The sequence below is a fragment of the Arachis ipaensis genome, chromosome B10 (genome assembly GCF_059453495.1).
Source record: "Arachis ipaensis isolate K30076 ecotype BB chromosome B10, ASM5945349v1, whole genome shotgun sequence".
In the NCBI taxonomy this organism is placed as follows: Eukaryota; Viridiplantae; Streptophyta; class Magnoliopsida; order Fabales; family Fabaceae; genus Arachis; species Arachis ipaensis.
In genome coordinates, this window is record NC_142435.1 from 20,185,364 (window position 1) to 20,205,670 (window position 20,307).

Consider the following 20,307-nt stretch of genomic DNA (forward strand, 5'->3'; position numbering starts at 1 on the left):
CACAAAAACTCATAGTAGAATCCAAAAATATGATTTTAACACTAAAACCTATAAAAACTTAATGAAAACTAAATAAAATATACTAAAAACTATATAAAAATGATGCCAAAAAGCGTATAAAATATCCGTTCATCACCTTGCTATCTGGACCATTTCGGCCACACACACATCTCGACCATTCCGGCCACACACAGTCATCCAAAATCTCATCATTTTCAACCTTTACTTCATCTCTAAGGTACCTCTATTTCCTAGCTTCAACTTACTACTAGAGTTACTACCATGATCTGGGGCTAAAAAAGTAAAAATAGAGGTTTAGAAGTTTGAAATTTGACTTAAAAACACAAAATCCATTTTTTGTTGAAACAGGGGCCACGCATACGCGTGGGCGTGTAAAAAAACTTGCTCGCATGCGCAAACTCCCTGCTCGCGTACACGTGAATCCCAGCCCGAAAGGATTGGTCGCGTCACGAGCAACAGGACGCGTACGCAACTACTGGGTCACGCGTACAATTTTCCAAAAATTTTGCTAAGTTTGAAAAAGCTGTAGAATTTCCAATTTCAATCCCAAACTTCCGACGCACATAACTTTTTCGTTTTAATCATTTTTCATCCATTCTTCGAACGGTGTAAACTTCACTGACCCAATTTTTATACAAAACAAGTTTGAAATCATTTGAGGGTCCGGAAGTCAAGTTATGGATCGCCGAAGTTCAGTTTAAGCCAATTTTTTCACAAGCTCAAACCTCAATTTCATTATAACCACATTCAATCCCTACTATTTATACATATATCCAGCACAAACACACTTCATACCAATCCCATACAACCCCACTAGCCATTCATCATATCACAAACTCTCATACTTTAGTTTTTACCCCATTCACACCCTAAATCTCTTGCTCTCATCAACGAAACCATCGTCATTCTATCATGCATACATATACAATCAAATCATCAAGCTTGCTAATAATATCTAAACACCCAAGGAGCATTTATTTCCACTATAATCATGATCACCAACACATACTTACTTATATCATCAACAATATCATTAATGTTAAACATCCAACATACGTAATCATTCGAACCTATCCTATGGTTCTCTAGCCTAAGTTTTCATACGATATTATATATTAAATATGCAAAACCTAAACCATACCTTGACCGATTTTCACGTATTTTCTGAGACACCACCAAGGCACCCAAAAGGTCCAAAATCACGGGTACGTGGAAATTGTGTTCCAACACTTCTTCACAACTCTGCGTAACCAACCAGCAAGTGCACTGGATCGTCCAAGTAATACCTTACGTGAGTAGGGGTCGATCCCACGGAGATTGTCGGCTTGAAGCAGGCTATGGTCATCCTTGTAAATCTCAGTCAGGAGGATTAAATTGGTTATGAGGTTTTGATAATTAAAAGATAAATAAAACATAAAATAAAATAAAGTTACTTATGTAATTCACTGGTGGGAATTTCAGATAAGCGTATGGAGATGCTTTGTTGCTTCTGAACCTCTGCTTTCCTATTGCCTTCTTCCAACCATGCGTTACCTCCTTCCATGGCAAGCTGTATGATCCTCTCGGATGAAAACAAATCTATATGTGCTGTCACCGCACGGCTAATCATCTGTCGGTTCCTGCTAGCGTCGGAATAGGACCATTGTCCTTTTGCACACTGTCACTGCACCTAACATTCGCAGGTTTGAAGCTTGTCACGGTCATCCATTCCTAGATCCTACTCGGAGTACCACAGACAAGGTTTAGACTTTCCGGATCCCAGGAATGCTGCCAATGATTCTAGCCTATACCACGAAGATACTAATCTCATGGACTCGATCTGTGTATTAGATATCCAAGAGAATATACTCCGGCTGTCGTCCAATGACTACGTTGAACATTATGTAGACCGCTTTGTGGTTGTTAGGCACGCGATCTTGGCTAAGCGAGTAACAAAGATTGGGTGATTGTCACAGGTCACCCCTTCATTCTGACTTAACTAAATTAAGTACGAGAGTATATATTGGAGAAGAAGTAGACGTGAATTGAATAGAAAAACAGTAGTAATTGCATTAATTCATAAAGAACAGCAGAGCTCCACACCTTAATCTATGGGGTGTAGAAACTCCACCGTAGAAAATACATAAGTGAAAGAGGTCTAGGCATGGCCATCAGGCTAGCCTCCAAATGTGTACAAGATCAAAACAGGAACATTCGATTAAAGATCTAAAATAAATCTCTAAAAGTAGTTTTTATACTAAACTAGTAACCTAGGGTTACAAAAAATGAATAACTAAGTGCAGATAGTGCAGAAATCCACTTCCGGAGCCCACTTCGTGTGTGCTTGGGCTGAGCATTGAAGCTTTTTCGTGCATAGGCTATTCCTGAAGTTAAACGCCAGCTTTTGTGCCAGTTTGGGTGTTTTACGCCAAGAAGTTTTAGGCTGACTTTGGACGCCAGTTTGGGCCATCAAATCACGAACAAAGTATAAACTATTATATATTGCTGGAAAGCCCAGAATGTCTACTTTCCAACGAAATTAATAGAGCACCAATTGGGTTTCTATAGCTCAAGAAAATTCACTTCGAGTGCAGGGAGGTCAGAATCCAACAGCATCTGTAGTCCTTTTCAGCCTCTAAATCAGATTTTTGCTCAGGTCCCTCAATTTCAGTCTGAAAATACCTGAAATCACAAAAAAACACACAAACTCATAGTAAAGTCCAGAAATGTGATTTTTGAATAAAAACTAATAAAAATATAATAAAAATTAACTAAAACATACTAAAAACCATGTAAAAACAATGCCAAAAAGGGTATAAATTATCCGCTCATCAAATCACCAAACTTAAATTGTTGCTTGTCCCCAAGCAACTAAAATAAACTAGGATAAAAAGAAGAGAATATACAATAAATCTCAAAAGTATCAATGAAGATTAGTCACAATTAGATGAGCGGGACTTGTAACTTTTTCCTTCTGAACAGTTTTGGCACCTCACTTTATCCTTTGAAGTTCAGAATGATTGGCATCTATAGGAACTCAGAATTCAGATAATGTTATTGATTCTCCTAGTTCAGTATGTTGATTCTTGATCACAGCTACTTTATGAGTCTTGGCCGTGGCCCTAAGCATTTTGTTTTCCAGTATTACCACCAGATACATAAATGCCACAGACACATAGCTGGGTGAACCTTTTCAGATTGTGACTCAACTTTGCTAGAGTCCCCAGTTAGAGGTGTCCAGAGCTCTTAAGCACACTTTTTTTTGCTTTCCACGACTTTAACCGCTCAGTCTCAAGCTTTCACTTGACACCTTCACGCCACAAGCACATGGTTAGGGACAGCTTGGTTTAGCCGCTTAGGCCAGGATTTTATTCCTTTGGGCCCTCCTATCCACTGATGCTCAAAGCCTTGGATCTTTTTTACCCTTGCCTTTTGGTTTAAAGAGCTATTGGCTTTTTCTGCTTGCTTTTTATTTTTATTTTTATTTTTTCGCCATTTTTTTTCGCAAGCTTTTGTTCTTCACTGCTTTTTCTTACTTCAAGAATCAATTTTATGATTTTTTAGATTATTAATAATATTTCTCCTTTTTCATTATTCTTTCAAGAGCCAACAATTTTAACATTCATAAACAACAATATCAAAAATATGCACTGTTCAAGCATTCATTCAGAAAACAAAAAGTATTGCCACCACATCAAAATAATTAAGCTAACTTCAAGATAGATTTCGAAACCATGCACTTCTTGTTCTTTTGCAATTAAAAACATTTTTCATTTAAGAAAGGTGATGGATTTATGGAATAATTCATAGCTTTAAAACATAAACACTAGACACTAATGATCATGTAATAAAAACACAAACATAGATAAAACATAAAGCATAATTTTCAAAAAATAGAAAAATAAGAGCAAGGAAATTAAAGAACGGGTCCACCTTAGTGATGGCGGCTAGTTCTTCCTCTTGAAGATCTTATGGAGTGCTTGAGCTCCTCAATGTCTCTTCCTTGCCTTTGTTGTTCCTCCCTCATGGCTTTTTAGTCTTCTCTAATTTCATGGAGGAGGATGGAATGCTCTTGGTGCTCCATCCTTAGTTGTCCTATGTTGGAAATCAATTCTCCTAAAGAGGTGTTGATTTACTCCCAATAGTTTTGTAGAGGAAAGTGCATCCCTTGAGGCATCTCAGGGATTTCATAATGAGGAACTTCCTCATGCTCTTGCTGAGGTCCATGAGTGGGCTCTCTTATTTGCTCCATCCTCTTTTTAGTGATGGGCTTTTGAGATGAATCTCTCCATCTCTCATGACTCGGAGTTAGAAGCAATTGCCTTCTCTTTCCTCTTTCTAGAGGTTTCTCTGGCCTTAGGTGCCATTAATGGTTATGGAAAACAAAAAAAAAAGCAATGATTTTTCCACACCAAACTTAAAATGTTTGCTCGTCCTCGAGCAAAAGAAGAAAGAAAGGAGTATAAGAAGAAGAAATGGAGGAGATGGAGGGTAGTGTTGGTTTCGGCCAAAGGGGATAGTAGTGTGTATGAGGGGTTAGGTTTGGGAGGGAAATGGTTTGAATTTGAATGGTGAGGTAGGTGGGATTTGATGATGGATGGATGTGAGTGGTGAAGAGGTTGTGGGGAAGAGGGTAGGATTTGATAGGTGAGGGGTGTTTGGGGAAAAGGTATTGATAGGATTGGTCAAGGGTGTTTGGGGAAGAGTGTTATGGAAATGTGTGAAGAGGAAAGAAGAAGAGGTGGGGTAGGTGGGGATCCTGTGGGGTCCACAGATCCTGAGGTGTCAAGGAATTCGAGTCCCTGCACCATTCTGGCATTTAAACGCCCATTGTGTGCCAAATCTAGCGTTTAACGCCAGCTCTGCTACCTTTCCTGGCGTTAAACGCCAATCCTGCTACCTTTTCTGGCGTTAAATGCCACTCTGCTGCCCATTTCTGGCGATAAACGCCAGCCAGATGCCTATTTCTGGTGTTTAACGCCAGCTAGACGCCAGACAGCCTTTTCTGGCGTTAAACGCCTAGAGTGCTGCCCATTCTGGCGTTTAACGCCCAGAATGCTGCCAGGCTGGGCGTTAAACGCCCATTCTGCTATCCTTACTGGCATTTAAATGCCAGTAAGCCTATCCTCCAAGGTGTGCTATTTTTTATGCTGTTTTTCATTCTATTTTTTATTTTTTAGTTGTTTTTGTGACTTCACATGATCATCAACCTAAAGAAAACATAAAATAACAATAGAAAATAAATAAATATAATTAAATAACATTGGGTTGCCTCCCAACAAGCACTTATTTAATATCAATAGCTTGACAGTGAGCTCTTAGAAAGCTTCACAGAGATTCAGAGCTTAGTGGTGGCCTCCCAACACCAAACTTAGAAGTTGAGTGTGGGAGCTTTGTTTGACTCTGTATTGAGAGAAGCTTTTCATGCTTTCTCTCCATGGTTGCAGAAGAAGATCCTTGAGCCTTAAACACAAGGTAGTCCTCATTCAATTGAAGGACTAGCTCTCCTCTGTCCACATCAATCACAGCTCTTGCTGTGGCTAGGAAGGGTCTTCCAAGGATAATGGATCATCATCATCCTTCCCAGTGTCTAGGATTATGAAATCAGCAGGGATGTACAGGCCTTCAACCTTCACCAAGACATCCTCTACAAGTCCATAAGCCTATTTGCTTGAATTGTCTGCCATCTCTAGTGAGATTCTTACAGCTTGCACCTCAAAGATCCCTAGTTTCTCCATTACAGAGAGGGACATGAGGTTTATCCCTGACCCCAGGTCACACAGAGCCTTCTCAAAGGTCATGGTGCCTATGGTACAATGTATTAAGAACTTTCCAAGATCCTATTTCTTCTTAGGTAATTTCAGTTGAACCAGATCATTTAGTTCATTGATGAGCAATGGAGGTTCATCCTCCCAAGTCTTATTACCAAATAACTTCGCATTCAGCTACATGATTGCTTCTAGATATTGAGCAACTTACTCTTCAATAATATCTTCATCCTCTTCAGAGGAAGAATACTCATCAGAGCTCATGAATGGCAACAGTAAGTTCAGTGGAATCTCTATGGTCTCTATATGCGCCTCAGATTCCTGTGGTTCCTGATTAGGGAACTCCTTGGAGGCCAGTGGATGTCCATTGAGGTCTTTTTCACTGGAAATCACTGTCTTTCCCTCCTCTACAGGTTCGGCCATGTTGGACGTGTAGATGGCCTTGCACTCTCTCTTTGGATTCTCTTCTGTATTGCTTGGGAGAGTACTAGGAGGGATTTCAGTAACTCTTTTACTCAGCTAACCCACTTGTGCCTCCAAATTTCTAATGGAGGACCTTGCTTCAGTCATGAAACTGAGAGTGGTCTTAGATAGATCAGAGACTATAGTTGGTAAGTCAGAGTGGCTCTGCTTAGAATTCTCTGTCTGTTACTGATAAGATGATGGAAAAGGTTTTCTATTACCAAACCGTGCTCTCCCACCATTATTATTATTGAAGCCTTGATTAGGCTTCTGTTGATCCTTCCATGAGAGATTAGGATGATTCCTCCATGAAGGATTACAAGTGTTTCCATAGGATTCTCCCATGTAATTCACCTCTTCCATTGCAGGATTCTCAGGGTCATATGCTTCTTCTTCAGAGGAAGCTTCCTTAGTACTTCCTGTTGCAGCTTGCATTCCAGACAGACTTTGAGAAATCATATTGACTTGCTGAGTCAATATTTTGTTCTGAGCCAATATGGCATTCAGGGTATCAATCTCAAGAACTCCTTTCTTCTGAGTTGTCCCATTATTCACAGGATTCCTTTTAGAAGTGTACATGAACTGGTTATTTGCAACCATTTCAATGAGTTCCTGGGCTTCTGCAGGCGTCTTCTTCAGATGAAGAGATCCTCCAGCAGAGTGGTCCAATGACATCTTGGACAATTCAAACAGATCATCATAGAATATACATATGATGCTCCATTCTGAAAATATGTCAGAAGGACACCTTCTGATCAATTGCTTGTATCTTTCTCAAGTTTCATAGAGGGATTCACCTTCCTTCTGTCTGAAGGTTTGGACTTCCACTCTAAGCTTACTCAACTTTTGAGGTGGAAAAAATTTGGCCAAGAAAGTATTGACCAACTTTTTCCAAGAGTTCAGGCTATCTTTAGGTTGTGAGTCCAACCATATCCTAGCTCTGTCTCTTACAGCAAAGAGGAAAAGCATAAGCCTGTAGACCTCGGGATTAACCCCATTGGTCTTAACAGTGTCACAGATTTGCAAGAATTCAGCTAAAAACTGATGAGGATCTTCCAATGGAAGTTCATAAAACTTGCAATTCTGCTGCATTAGAGAAACTAATTGAGGTTTAAGCTCAAAGTTGTTTGCTCTAATTGCAGGAATTGAGATGCTCCTTCCACATATGTCAGAAGAGGGTGCAATAAAGTCACCAAGCATCTTCCTTGCATCTCCACCATTGTTGTTGGGTTCAGCCATCTCTTCTTCTTTTTCAAAAAATTCTGTCAGGTCCTCTTCAGAGTGTTGTGTTTTAGCTTCTCTTAGCTTCCTCTTTAGAGTCCTTTCAGGTTCCGGATCAGCTTTAACAAGAATGTTCTTATCCTTGCTCCTGCCCATATGAAAAAGAAGAGAACAGAAAAGAATAGAAATCCTCTATGTCACAGTATAGAGATTCCTTTATGTGAGTAGAAGAATAGAAGAGTAGAATAAAGAAGGGAGAAGAAAAAGAATTCGAACACAGAGAGAGGGAGATGGTTCGAATTATAAGAAGAAGAGAAGTGTTAGTAATTAAATAAATAAATAGAAAGAGATGAGAGAGAGAGAATTCGAATTTTAAATTAAAACAAAAGGAAAATATTTTTGTTTTTATTTTAATTTTTAGTTATAATTCAAAATTTAAGAGAAAAAATAAATTAAAATTAGAAAAAGAATTTTGAAAAAGTGGTTAGTGATTTTCGAAAATTGGAGAGAGAAAAGTAGTTAGGTGGTTTTGAAAAAGATATGATATTAAGCTTTTAAATCAAACAAAAAGTCAAGTAGTTAATTGAAAAAGATTTGAAAAGAAAATTAAAAAGATTTGATTTTTGAAATTAAAGTTGATCACTTGACTAACAAGAAACTAAAAGATATGATTCTAGAATTTAAAGATTGATCCTTTCTTAATAGGCAAGTAACAACTTGAAAAAATTTGAATCAAAATATTAAATGTTAGCATTAATTATGAAATAAAAGTAAGAAAAAGATTTTGAAAATCAAATTTTTAAAATTTTCGAAAATATTAAGAAAAAATGAAAAAGATTTGATTTTTGAAAAAGATTTGAAAAAGATAAAAATTTTAAATTGAAATTTTGACTTGACTAACAAGAAACAACTAAATTTTAAAACTTTTTGTCTAAATCAATCTAAAATTTCAAAAATTTGTGAGTAAAATGAGAGAAAGATATTATTTTTTATTTTTAAATTTTTAATGAGGAGAGAGAAAAACATCTAAATGACACATGACATAAAAATTATGAATCAAAACAAGAAAAATATGCAAGAACACTTTGAATGTCAAGATGAACACCAAGAACACTTTGAAGATCATGATGAACATCAAGAACATATTTTTGAAAATTTTTAAGAAAAGAAAAACATGCAAGACACCAAACTTAGAAATTTTCAAACTTTAGACACTAATAATTCAAAAATGCATATGAAAAACAAGAAAAGACACAAAACAAGAAAATGCAAAGATCAAATAAAGAAAATCATCAAGAACAACTTGAAGATTATGAAGAACACATGCATGAGTTTTCGAAAATTTTAGTGAAAATTAAAAATATGCAATTGACACCAAACTTAAAATTTGACACAAGACTCAAACAAGAAACACAAAATATTTTTGGTTTTTATGATTTTATTAATTTTTTTGGATTTTTCGAAAATTATTTTGGAAAAGAAAATAAAGAAATTCAAAATTTTTAATAAGAATTCCAAGAATCATGCACTGTTAGTCTAAAGCTTCGGTTCAAAAATTTAGACATGGCTTAATAGCCAGCCAAGCTTTATGTGAAAGCTACGGTCCAAAAGATTAGACATGGCCAAATGGCCAGCCAAGCTTTAGCATACAAATACAGACATACAACAGCCAAATAGATGGGAACCCAAAGGTTCTTACCATGATGAGTGGAAGCCTCAGTCCAAAAAAATTAGACATGACTTAGCAGCCAGCCAGGCTTCAACAGATCATGATAAAACTCTAGAAATTATTCTTAAAAATTCTGAAGAATTTTTAGAAAACTAAGTATTATTATTGATATATTTTTTTGTATTATTTTTTGAAAATAAAATTAAAAATAAACTGCTTAAACATAAAATAAAATTACGTAATCTGAGCAACAAGATGAATCGTCAGTTGTCCAACACTTCTTCACAACTCCGCGTAACTAACCAGCAAGTGCACTGGGTCGTCCAAGTAATACCTTACGTGAGTAAGGGTCGATCCCATGGAGATTGTCGGCTTGAAGCAAGCTATGGTCATCCTTGTAAATTTCAGTCAGGCGGATTAAATTGGTTTTAAGGTTTTGATAATTAAAAGATAAATAAAACATAAAATAAAATAAAGTTACTTATGTAATTCACTGGTGGGAATTTTAGATGAGCGTATGGAGATGCTTTGTTGTTTCTGAACCTTTGCTTTCCTATTGCCTTCTTCCAACCATGCATTACCTCCTTCCAAGGCAAGTTGTATGATCCTCTCGGATGAAAACAAATCCATATGCGCTGTCATCGTACGGCTAATCATCTGTCGGTTCCCGCTAGCGTCGGAATAGGACCATTGTCCTTTTGCACACTGTCACTGCGCCCAACATTCGCAGGTTTGAAGCTCGTCACAGTCATCCCTTTCCAGATCCTACTCGGAGTACCACAGACAAGGTTTAGACTTTCCGGATCCCATCCCAGGAATGTTGCCAATGATTCTAGCCTGTACCACGAAGATACTAATCTCACAGACTCGGTCCGTGTATTAGATATCCAAGAGAATATACTCTGACTGTCGTCCAATGACTACGTTGAACATCATGTAGACCGCTTTGTGGTTGTCAGGCACGCGATCTTGGCTAAGCGAGTAACGAAGATTGGGTGATTGTCACGGGTCACCCCTTTATTCTAACCCAACTGAATTAAGTACGAGAGTATATCTTGGAGAAGACGTAGGCGTGAATTGAATAGAAAAACAGTAGTAATTGCATTAATTCATGAAGAACAGCATAGCTCCACACCTTAATCTATGGGGTGTAGAAACTCCACCGTAGAAAATACATAAGTGAAAGAGGTCTAGGCATGGCCATCAGGCCAACCTCCAAACGTGTACAAGATCAAAATAGGAACATTCAATTAAAGATCTAAAAGTAGTTTTTATACTAAACTAGTAACCTAGGGTTACAGAAAATGAATAACTAAGTGCAGATAGTGCAGAAATCCACTTATGGGGCCCACTTGGTGTGTGCTTGGGCTGAGCATTAAAACTTTTTCATGCATAGGATGTTTATGGAGTTAAACGCCAGCTTTGGTGCCAGTTTGGGCGTTTAACTCCAATTCTGGTGCCAATTTGGGCGTTTTACGCCAAGAAGTTTTAGGCTGACTTTGGACGCCAGTTTGGGCCATCAAATCTCGAGCAAAGTATGGACTATTATATATTGCTAGAAAGTCCAGGATGTCTACTTTCCAACGCAATTAAGAGAGCGCCAATTGGGCTTCTGTAGCTCTAGAAAATTTACTTCAAGTGCAGGGAGGTCAGAATCCAACAGCATCTGCAGTCTTTTTCAGCCTCTAAATCAGATTTTTGCTCAGGTCCCTCAATTTCAGCAAGAAAATACCTGAAATCACAGAAAAACACACAAACTCATAGTAAAGTCCAGAAATGTGATTTTTGAATAAAAAATAATAAAAATATAATAAAAATTAACTAAAACATACTAAAAACCATGTAAAAATAATGCCAAAAAGGGTATAAATTATCCGCTCATCAATTACCCAAGCAAAAACACTCAACCTCCACCAAGTTCCAAAGCTTAAAATTCAAGCTCCAGCATATATATACACACCTAATACATATATATAACATATACATACCCAAATTCAATACCCAATACACAAATTCAGGGAATTAACTAGGGTTCTTGAATTCTCACCTTATCCAAGCATCACACAAGCAAGAGTGAAGGTGTTCCTCAAGCTAATTGAGTCCTATAACATCAAGGAAGTAAAATTTTACCGCCACTTTAATGAATTTCAAAAATAGAAAGGGATAGAGCAACTGGGGTGATAGAGTGACTTACCTATGAAATTGTTCTGGTAGAATCGTAGAGCTCGACGCGGTGGCCGCGTGGCCACAAACGGTGCGGCGATCGGAGCTCGGAGTGGAAAATTATGGAGGTTGGAATGGTTTCAAGGGTTTGGAACCCTTCTTCCTTGCTCTCCCTTTCCAAGAACGTGTTTCCTTGGTTTGGGATGAAATGAGCTTCAACTCATTTAGTTAATGGGTTGTGGATTGAGCCTTATTTCGGGCCCGATTTGATTGGTTTGGCCCAATCTTGGGACAAGTTCTTTGAAATTAGTGTCGAAATTCTTGTTTTAATACGCTCTATTTTATTTTGCTATAAAATTTACATTTCTAATTTTCTTCATTAAAATTTAATTTATTGACTAGTTATTCGGGGTTTACAATCTCTAATTTGTACCTCCTCTGTTTTGCCGCTTGGTTGGGGGGCACAGTTCCTCCCGGTGGCGGACTCCTCCTAATTCAATTGCGTTGACCTCTTTGCTTCCGCAACCACCCTTTAGGTTAAGGCTTTCATTGTAGCACTTACGTGCCAGCTTCTGATCTCCTTTAATCATGACGATTCCTTTTGTGGTAGGGACCTTCAAGCAGAGGTGAGGTGTGGAGATGACGGCTGTCAGCCGGTTTAGAGTCGCCCAACCTATTAAAGAGTTATACGCCGATCTGACATCAACTACAATATAATTAATGCTTAATGTCTTCGACTTTCACCCTTCCCGAAAGTAGTGTATAAGGAGATGTACCCGAGGAGTTGCATTTGTGTGTCCCCCAGCTCAAATAGGTTGTCTGAGTAGGCCTTTAAATCCTTTTCTTCCAATCCAAGCTTATTAAAAGCGGATTTGAATAGGATATCTGCCGAGCTACCCTGGTCTATCAAGCTTCTGTGGAGGTTGGCATTTGCTAGGATCATCATTATCACCACGGGGTCATCATGTCCAAGTGTTATTCCTTCGGCGTCTTCTTTGGTAAATGAGATAGTAGGCAAGTCGGATAGTTTAGCTCCCTCCTCGACATGGTACACCTCTTTGAGGTGCCTTTTCTGGGATGATTTCGACATTGCTCCCCCGGCGAATCCCCCATTGATAATGTGTACGTATTGCACCGGGGTCTGAGGTGGATGCTCTCATCGTCCTTTCTCTTCCTCTCTCCTTCTCTTCTTTGGGTCATCCGACTTGTTAGCCAGGTACCTATCTAACCGGCCTTCTCTGACCAGCTTTTCTATAACATTCTTCAAGTCGTAACATTTGTTGGTGGAGTGTCCATAGAGCATGTGGTACTCACAGTATTCTGTCCGGCTTCTTCCCTTTTCGTGTTTGATCAGACGAGGGAGAGGAAGTTTCTCGGTGTGGCATACTTTTTAATAGACATTCACTAGGGAGACCCTAGAGGGGTATAATTGTGGTACTTATGGAGCTTTTCTATATTTTATTCTTCCTTCTTTTTGGGTTCCTTCTCCTTCTCCCGAGCTTGGTAGGGTAGATTTGGCCAAGGAAGAGGTTTCCTGAGTCGGGAATCTCCTCTATGTTAATGTATTTCTCCGCCCTTTTTTGAACTTTGTTTAGGGAAGCTAGGTGTCACTTGGATATCGATTGGGAAAAGGGTCCCTCTTTGAGGTTGTTGACTGTCCCATGATCACAGGTTCAGTGAATAGGCTCTGCATCTCGAAGCACGCTTGTTGAAGCTTTCCATGTAGTCTCAGAAGATTTTTCCGACCTCTTGTTTTATTCCTAACAAGCTCGGTGCGTGTTTCTGGTGCACGAATCCCTACACTTTCGTACAACTGTACTAGCAAGTGCACTGGGTCGTCCAAGTAATACCTGAGCGAGTCAGGGTCAATCCCACGAGGATTGTTGGCTTGAAGCAAGCTATGGTTATCTTACAGGTCTTAGTCAGGCAGATCAGAAGGTTGTTGATTTGAAAGATGGAATTACAATGTTTAATTATAGGAATAGGAATGTAGTTGAGGATTGGAGTTGCTTTGCCTTTCTGAATTAACTCCAGTATTATTGCTCTCCTTGCTTATGAGTAATTTCTTCAATGGCAGGCTGTATATAATTGACACTGACTTGAGCAGTTGCTAATACTCTTCCGGATCTGAACCCCAGGTTTAGTGCGGATCCATCTCTACTTGAGGGTGAAGCACGTCCAGTCCATTCTCCTTCATAATCCTACTCAAAATGCCACAGATAAGGTCAGATCTTCCGGATCAGAGAATGCTGCATCTATGGATTCTAGCTTCTACCACAGAGACCCTAATCTCCCTAGAAATTGGCTGAACTGATGTCTCGAGAAGTCCCCAACGAAATCGTAGATTAGTCGTCTGAGAGACGTATATTCAAGCTGGTGGTTCATCATTGTCCGATGAAAGGAGCACTCTGAACCCATGTAGAATGTGATAACCTTATGCCAGTTTAACGCATTCATATTGATGAAGAACAAATATACATCTTAGAATTAATCAAACACGGATCGAAGAGAAACAGTAATACTTTTATTAATTTATAAGACTCAGCAGGGCTCCTCCCCTCAACTTAGGAGGTTTAGAAACTCGTACTGATGTGAAAACAATGGTAAAACATGAATAATGAGAAAATTGATGTAAGTTCCCTAAATTACATAGATAAAATCATTTAAATACTAAACAAATGACTAGTAAGGGTAAAACAGTCTATTTAATGCTAAAATCCACTTCTGAGGCCCACTTGGTTAGTGTTTGGGCTGAGCTTTAATGAGATCCACGTGCTATAAGGTTCCTTGGACGTGAAATGCCAGCTAGGGGGTCCTCTCTGGGACTTTGGACGCTGGGCTCTGTTCTTTGGGTGCTGGACGCCTGGAAGGGGACTGGAGGCTGGCATTGGACAATAGTTTTGGGCCTTCTAATCCGAAGCGAAGTATTAACTATTATATATTGCTAGAAAGCTCTGAAAGTCGTCTTTCTATAGACGTTGAGAGAGCTCTATTTGGACTTCTGTAGCTCCAGAAAAGCTCTTCCAAATGCAGGCAGGCAGATCCGGACAACATCTGCAGTGCTTTCTCTGTCTCTGAATCAGACTTCTGCTCCAGCTCATCAATTTCAGCCAGAAAATACCTGAAATTGACCAAAATCACAAAAACTCATAGTAGAATCCAAAAATGTGAAGTTAACACTAAAACCTATAAAAACTTAGTAAAAACTAAGTAAAAACTACTAAAAACTATATGAAAGTGATGCCAAAAAGTGTATAAAATATCTGCTAATTAGTTTCGGTTTATCCTTCTGGATGGAGAACCTGGTTAGGAACTTTTAAGACAGGTTGTTGAAGCTAGTTACCAACCTGAGGGTAACGTGTCGAACCATTTCATGGCCACTTTGGTCAGACTAGTTGGGAATGCTTTGCAGCGGGTGACATCAGAGGCATAAGCCAGGTACATTCTGCATTTGAAGTTGTTGAGGTGGTGCCTAGGGTCGGTCATTCTGTCGTAGAGGTCTATGTCGGGGTTTTAAATTTTCTGGGTACTTTGACTTGCATGATCTCTTCCGAGAATGGGTCTTCTTCGCCCAAAGGGCTGTCTTCCCGACCTGTTCAATTAGTTCGATTTCGAAGATCGATTTCCAACTTTAGAAGCTTTCCCTCTAATCCCCATAGTCGCCTTACTTCTCTTCATAGCTCTCGTTTGGCCTCTCGCTGTCGCCAAGCCTGGTATTCGAGTTGCTCTAGCCGATCTTGCTGCCCTCGGACGAGAACAATATTTCTACTATTTGTGGGGGTTCTTCTTCTTCGGGGTGACAGACTTCCAAATGAATCTGCCTTGGCTGTAGGTTGGCGGATGGCCCTTTTCGATGAGAACCATGTGTCTGGTGTGGCAGAGGTAGTATAATGGCGTTGCCCTCTGGTTAGGGTTCAGCTTTAGATTCAGACGCCGTGTGGCCGTCTTCATGCTGGCGGTCCACCATTATTAAAAGATGAATTCCAAGTTCCCGGCAACGGTACTAATGTTTTTTAGGGTTACCTGAAACATTAATTTGGGCCTGAACATGAAGTTTAGATCCCTTTAGGTGGTAGCGTCTAACTTGTTTGGTGCCGAGGTGCCGCCTGTCCAAGTTCCTCGTGAGGAGGTGGGGGGTGGTACTTGCAAGGGACTCTGATGCTTAAGTTAGCAAGGATTTTAGGCAGGTTTTTAGTATATTAGAACGTGAATTATACCTGAGGGTGCCAGTGTATTTATAATGGATTTGATGACCTCCTTGATTGTGGTTGTTCCATCTTTTCTGGTGGATAACCGTTCCCTGTATCTGGGGAGTTTGTTGGGGCCTATCTTTTGGGAAAGATAGGGATTCCAGTCGAGGCTTCTGGAGGCGATTACCTGCTTTGGGCGGTAATGTTGAGCTTCCTTGGTCAGTATCCGACCTCTTTAAAGACACTACAATAATTCCTTAAGATAGCGACAATTATTTTGCGGCGGTTGTGTGAAACCGCCGCGAAAAGACAAACTGCGGCGCATATAGTGGCGGTTAGAGGTAGCGGCTGCAATCAGGTTTGCATTTCGCGGCGTCTTTTCGAAAACCGCCGCTGTATGTCCGCCGAGTGATTTATTGTTTTATATTTTGTGGTGGTTTTATTTAAGCCGCCGCAAAATGCGTATTACCACATATTGCATTGTTCTCTTTAGAAATAACCATCTGGGTATAATCTAGTTGAGTAAAGACTACTATCTAAAGCTACATATGTTTAAATCATTGTTACTTAAACTCAACACTTTTTCTAAATTCATTTTACGTAAAAAAAATTTACAAGTTACTTCTAAGCTATATATGTTAACTTATGTGAACAAATTTACCAATAAGATTTTCTTGATTACGTTATTGGCATTTAAAATTGCATTCAATCATGGATGTAAAAGAAGAAAATATAATCAAACTCTGAATTTATAAAGTTAAAATAAAGTTCTACAGAGCATAAATCAAAGTAGTTACTCCTCTTTGAAGTTATTGACATACTAAACCTAAATCAAGAAATTCTAAAAGTAACTAAACTTGTACAACTGCAGCCCAAATCATTAAACTAAGGAAATCAGCGTAACAGTTATAATGAAAGATCAAAATTTCTCTCCAACATCATATTGACCTGGCGAAAAATACTCTGTTATGAATCTATGGGCTTCACGTTTTAGAGGATCTGATATTTCATCTCCATACCGTGGCATTTTATTCAGATCAAAGCACATTTTCTTAACATGTATATCATCTTGTTTATCTTTTAGGTCTTCTAAAGTTTCATCCTCTTCGTCCGGAACCTTATTCAGATCAAACTGCATGGATCTATCGATTGTGACAGAGGATACATCATCTAAATTGTCTTCTGAATAAGACTCTTCTCCATCTAGACTGTCAGGAACTATTTCTCCAGAATATTCAGGTAAGACTGAAAATATCAACATGCGCATAACAGAATGAGTATACATGAGATTTTTGGAGTCATTAAATACTGACTTAGAAAAAAAAACCAATCTACGAGATGTTAAGACAATTTTAAACTAAACACAAATTTTCGACAATTATCATCACCCTTGTTAGTAGTTTGGGCAATTTTCTTAAACAAAACCTCTGTAGCAATTGTTCTGCTTGCAGAGGATGACAAAAAGTCCTCATTTTCATCGATCCTATTCCACCATCATGTTATTTTCACTATTGTTTTCAAAACATAACACTAGTAAAATTATATTGCGTAATACATAGCAAGATTATAAAAAATGCAACTCTAAGAAAAACAACAGCTGTAGAAGGAATAAAGATTTAACGTAGACTAACTTTTCCGTATTAAAATCGTTGAAAGAACCAAAAAGTCTGCTTTTACTCAAGAGAATTCATAATAACATAAATATTTAACTGCAAAAAAAAAACTACACAGGTATAAAGTAACAAAGAAAAACAACGTACAACGCTGAGTTTATTTAACTTAGTTTATGATAGAAAGATCACATTTAAATTACATTAAAATGCTTTATACAATGCATTACGCGACATCACCAAAATTCTCTAAGGAATTTTCTATGAGGTCTTCTATATCTTCCTCCCTTGTCAACAGTAAATCTCCAATGTCACCTTCCGCTGACATGTTCAACCCTGGCTGTGGAGAAAAACCAACTTCAGCTTCTTCATTCTCTTCTCCCATGTCATACAAATTCATTGGTTTCACATGAACCACAACACTCCATTCTTTAGCTACTTCATCATCCACATAGTATACAAGCTGAGCTTCTGATGCCAATATGTACGGTTCATCTTCTTCACGATTACCAGTGTGTATTGGACGAGAGAAATTAACGCTGGTAAGCCCCAAATGGTCTTATTTGATGCCTCTACTGGTAGTGGTATCAGCCCAAACATATTTGAACAATACCACTGTGAAGGAATAGCTGTAATTCAATTCAATTATGTCTACAATTTTTCTGTAATACGGAACACCACCAACAGCCACTCTATTATCACGCTTTCTTGCATAACTTCTTGTATTAGATGATACGTATACTCCACTATTTTGTGTTTTCATCCCGTTTTCCTTTGTGATAGTTCTAAAATTGTACCCGTTAACATTGTACGCCCCAAAACGTCTGGCCTGAATCATGGGACCGCACGCAAGTAACTTCAGGTCTTTCAATTGAAGCGTACTTTCCATAAGAACCTGGAACCACATAACATTCATGCTTTATATTAAAATCGGTTTTCATATAGTACTAATTCCAGGCTAAAAAAATATTGGTCAAGTTAGTATTCTGTCAAACTCATGCTTGAACCACCGAGGAAATTCTACATGGACGACACTATCTATCTTAGCTTGCGACCTTGTCTGATGACGCAAGCTTCGCTTTGTCTTTTCCCTAAATGTACTTTATTGGAGAGAAGAAAATTAGTCCAACTAGTCATTGAGAGAAAAGAGTTATATTGGTGTTTTAGAAATACATGCATACACTTACTCAAGGAACGAAACCACGGCATCGCAGTTGACTAGCACATGACAATAAGCTTGATGTTATAACATTCGAGAATCACAGATTTTTATAATTGATTATTTCAACAAACTTTTGAAATTAAACCAAGATTCTCTATTTTTATGTTATCCTAATCGTTTAAGTCCATTTAAATTATACAGGTGGTTCATTTTACTTTTTTAAAGATACAATAGTTAACTTGTTTAAGTTAATATGGTAACTTAATAACAGATTTGGTGCAACAATAAAGAAACAGGTACATTGCATAACAGAAATTTAAAAGTGATTTGAAAATACTCTAACAAACTATTTGAATTGATTAACGTTAAATCTGATTGTCAAACGTTGTTGTGATCTCATCCTATTTCTCTCGTTTTCTGTTTTATCCATACACCCCAAAATTTCTATATATCTGAAACTCTCCCATCAGTTGCACATCATTCTCAGCAGGTGAGAGACTTCCCCATTTCAAACCAGTTACGTGAGTTCAGTTCCCTTTCTCTTCGAGACTTTTTTCCGTTACTGGTTAAACATAAGATTGTCTTTCCACAGGTGAGCCAACACTTTCGTGCTTATTAAATACGAACACTCAAATGAGTGGGATGTTCAACACAGCTTCATATAATTAATTCTTTTGTTTTTGATATAATAAATACTGGTGGTTTATTTATTTATTTTTCCTTTTTAAAATTATTTTTCCTTTTTTGTTTCATTCTTCCAGCTAGATGTCTGCATTATTATGAAAAAAGATTAATGAGAAACCTTATTTCGTTGTTCGCGTGATTGGAGCTCGTTTATTAGGTAAGCTTCTTCTTCGTCATCTTCATCTTCTTCTTCACTCTATTTTTATGAGAAAAGGGTTTTAGCTTTCTGAAGGAAAACAAAAGGGATTAATCTTTTTTAACAAAGGTCTTTCCGAAACCCAGATTGTGAAAGTTGGCTCCTTTGTGTGAGAAAGTTTTCTCTGTTTTTTTATTAGTGTATATATATATTTTTTAAAAATGGTGATTTGTTGTGCTTCTCATTTAAACTGTTATGAACTATTTTAAAATGGATATTAAATATAATGAAAAAATTAAGCAAAAATTCAAAATTTGAAGTAGATGCCAGTCCATATTCAATTTGCAATTTTTTTGCACCAGAATTTACACACAATTTGTGGACTTTTTTTTAATATTGTTAGTTAGCAATTTTTATTGATATTCTATGTCAGGTTGTCTATTTCTTTGCAGAATCTTTAATTATTGGGACCCTTTGTATTATTGACTGCCATGCTTTGTAGGGCGATTATGTGTGGTTGCATATGGTATGGCGGGATTGTGATAGCATCATTGTTCATCTTGTTCATGGTTCTGCTCCTTAGATACAGTTTCATGAAATACCCTAACGGGACAACATATCTAACTCTAGTTCCTGTTTTTTTGAACAATAAAACTAATCCTATAAAGTGGATTGATCCTATGGTTTCACCTATTTTTGTATATAGTTATATATATAGTAAAATATCGCTGTGCTTGTATAGAATCCAGTGATGCAAAACAGAAATTAACTGCATCAATTTATTCAATGTTTGTGAATTTGTGCATGGTCTATACCATGATTTGGGTGTGCAGGACCTCATCGTGCAGACTGATCATACTTGACACTTCTTATTTTCAACAAAGCTATCTTTAGTTATGAATGAGTCATGAGTACTTTCTTTCTGCTGCTTCTTCATTTCAACAAAGCTACCTTTCTATAACTCTTAGGTTCGGCTTTTATTATTATTAGCCCCCTTTTTGTTAATTTTAATTCTAATTTTCCTTTTTTTTAATATAGTAATCAATAAATAATTATCCTAATCCATATAAGTGCTGTGAAAAACAAGGAAGCCACTGAAGTGAGTACTTTATATGTAAGCCTTAACATCTTTTTTGGTTTGTTTTGGAAAAGGAAAGATAGAAGTACTGTGGATTCTTTTGCATAGGGTGGTGTTGTTTTTGTGGCTAGGATGAAGGAAGAAAAACACTAAAAGCTTGGATT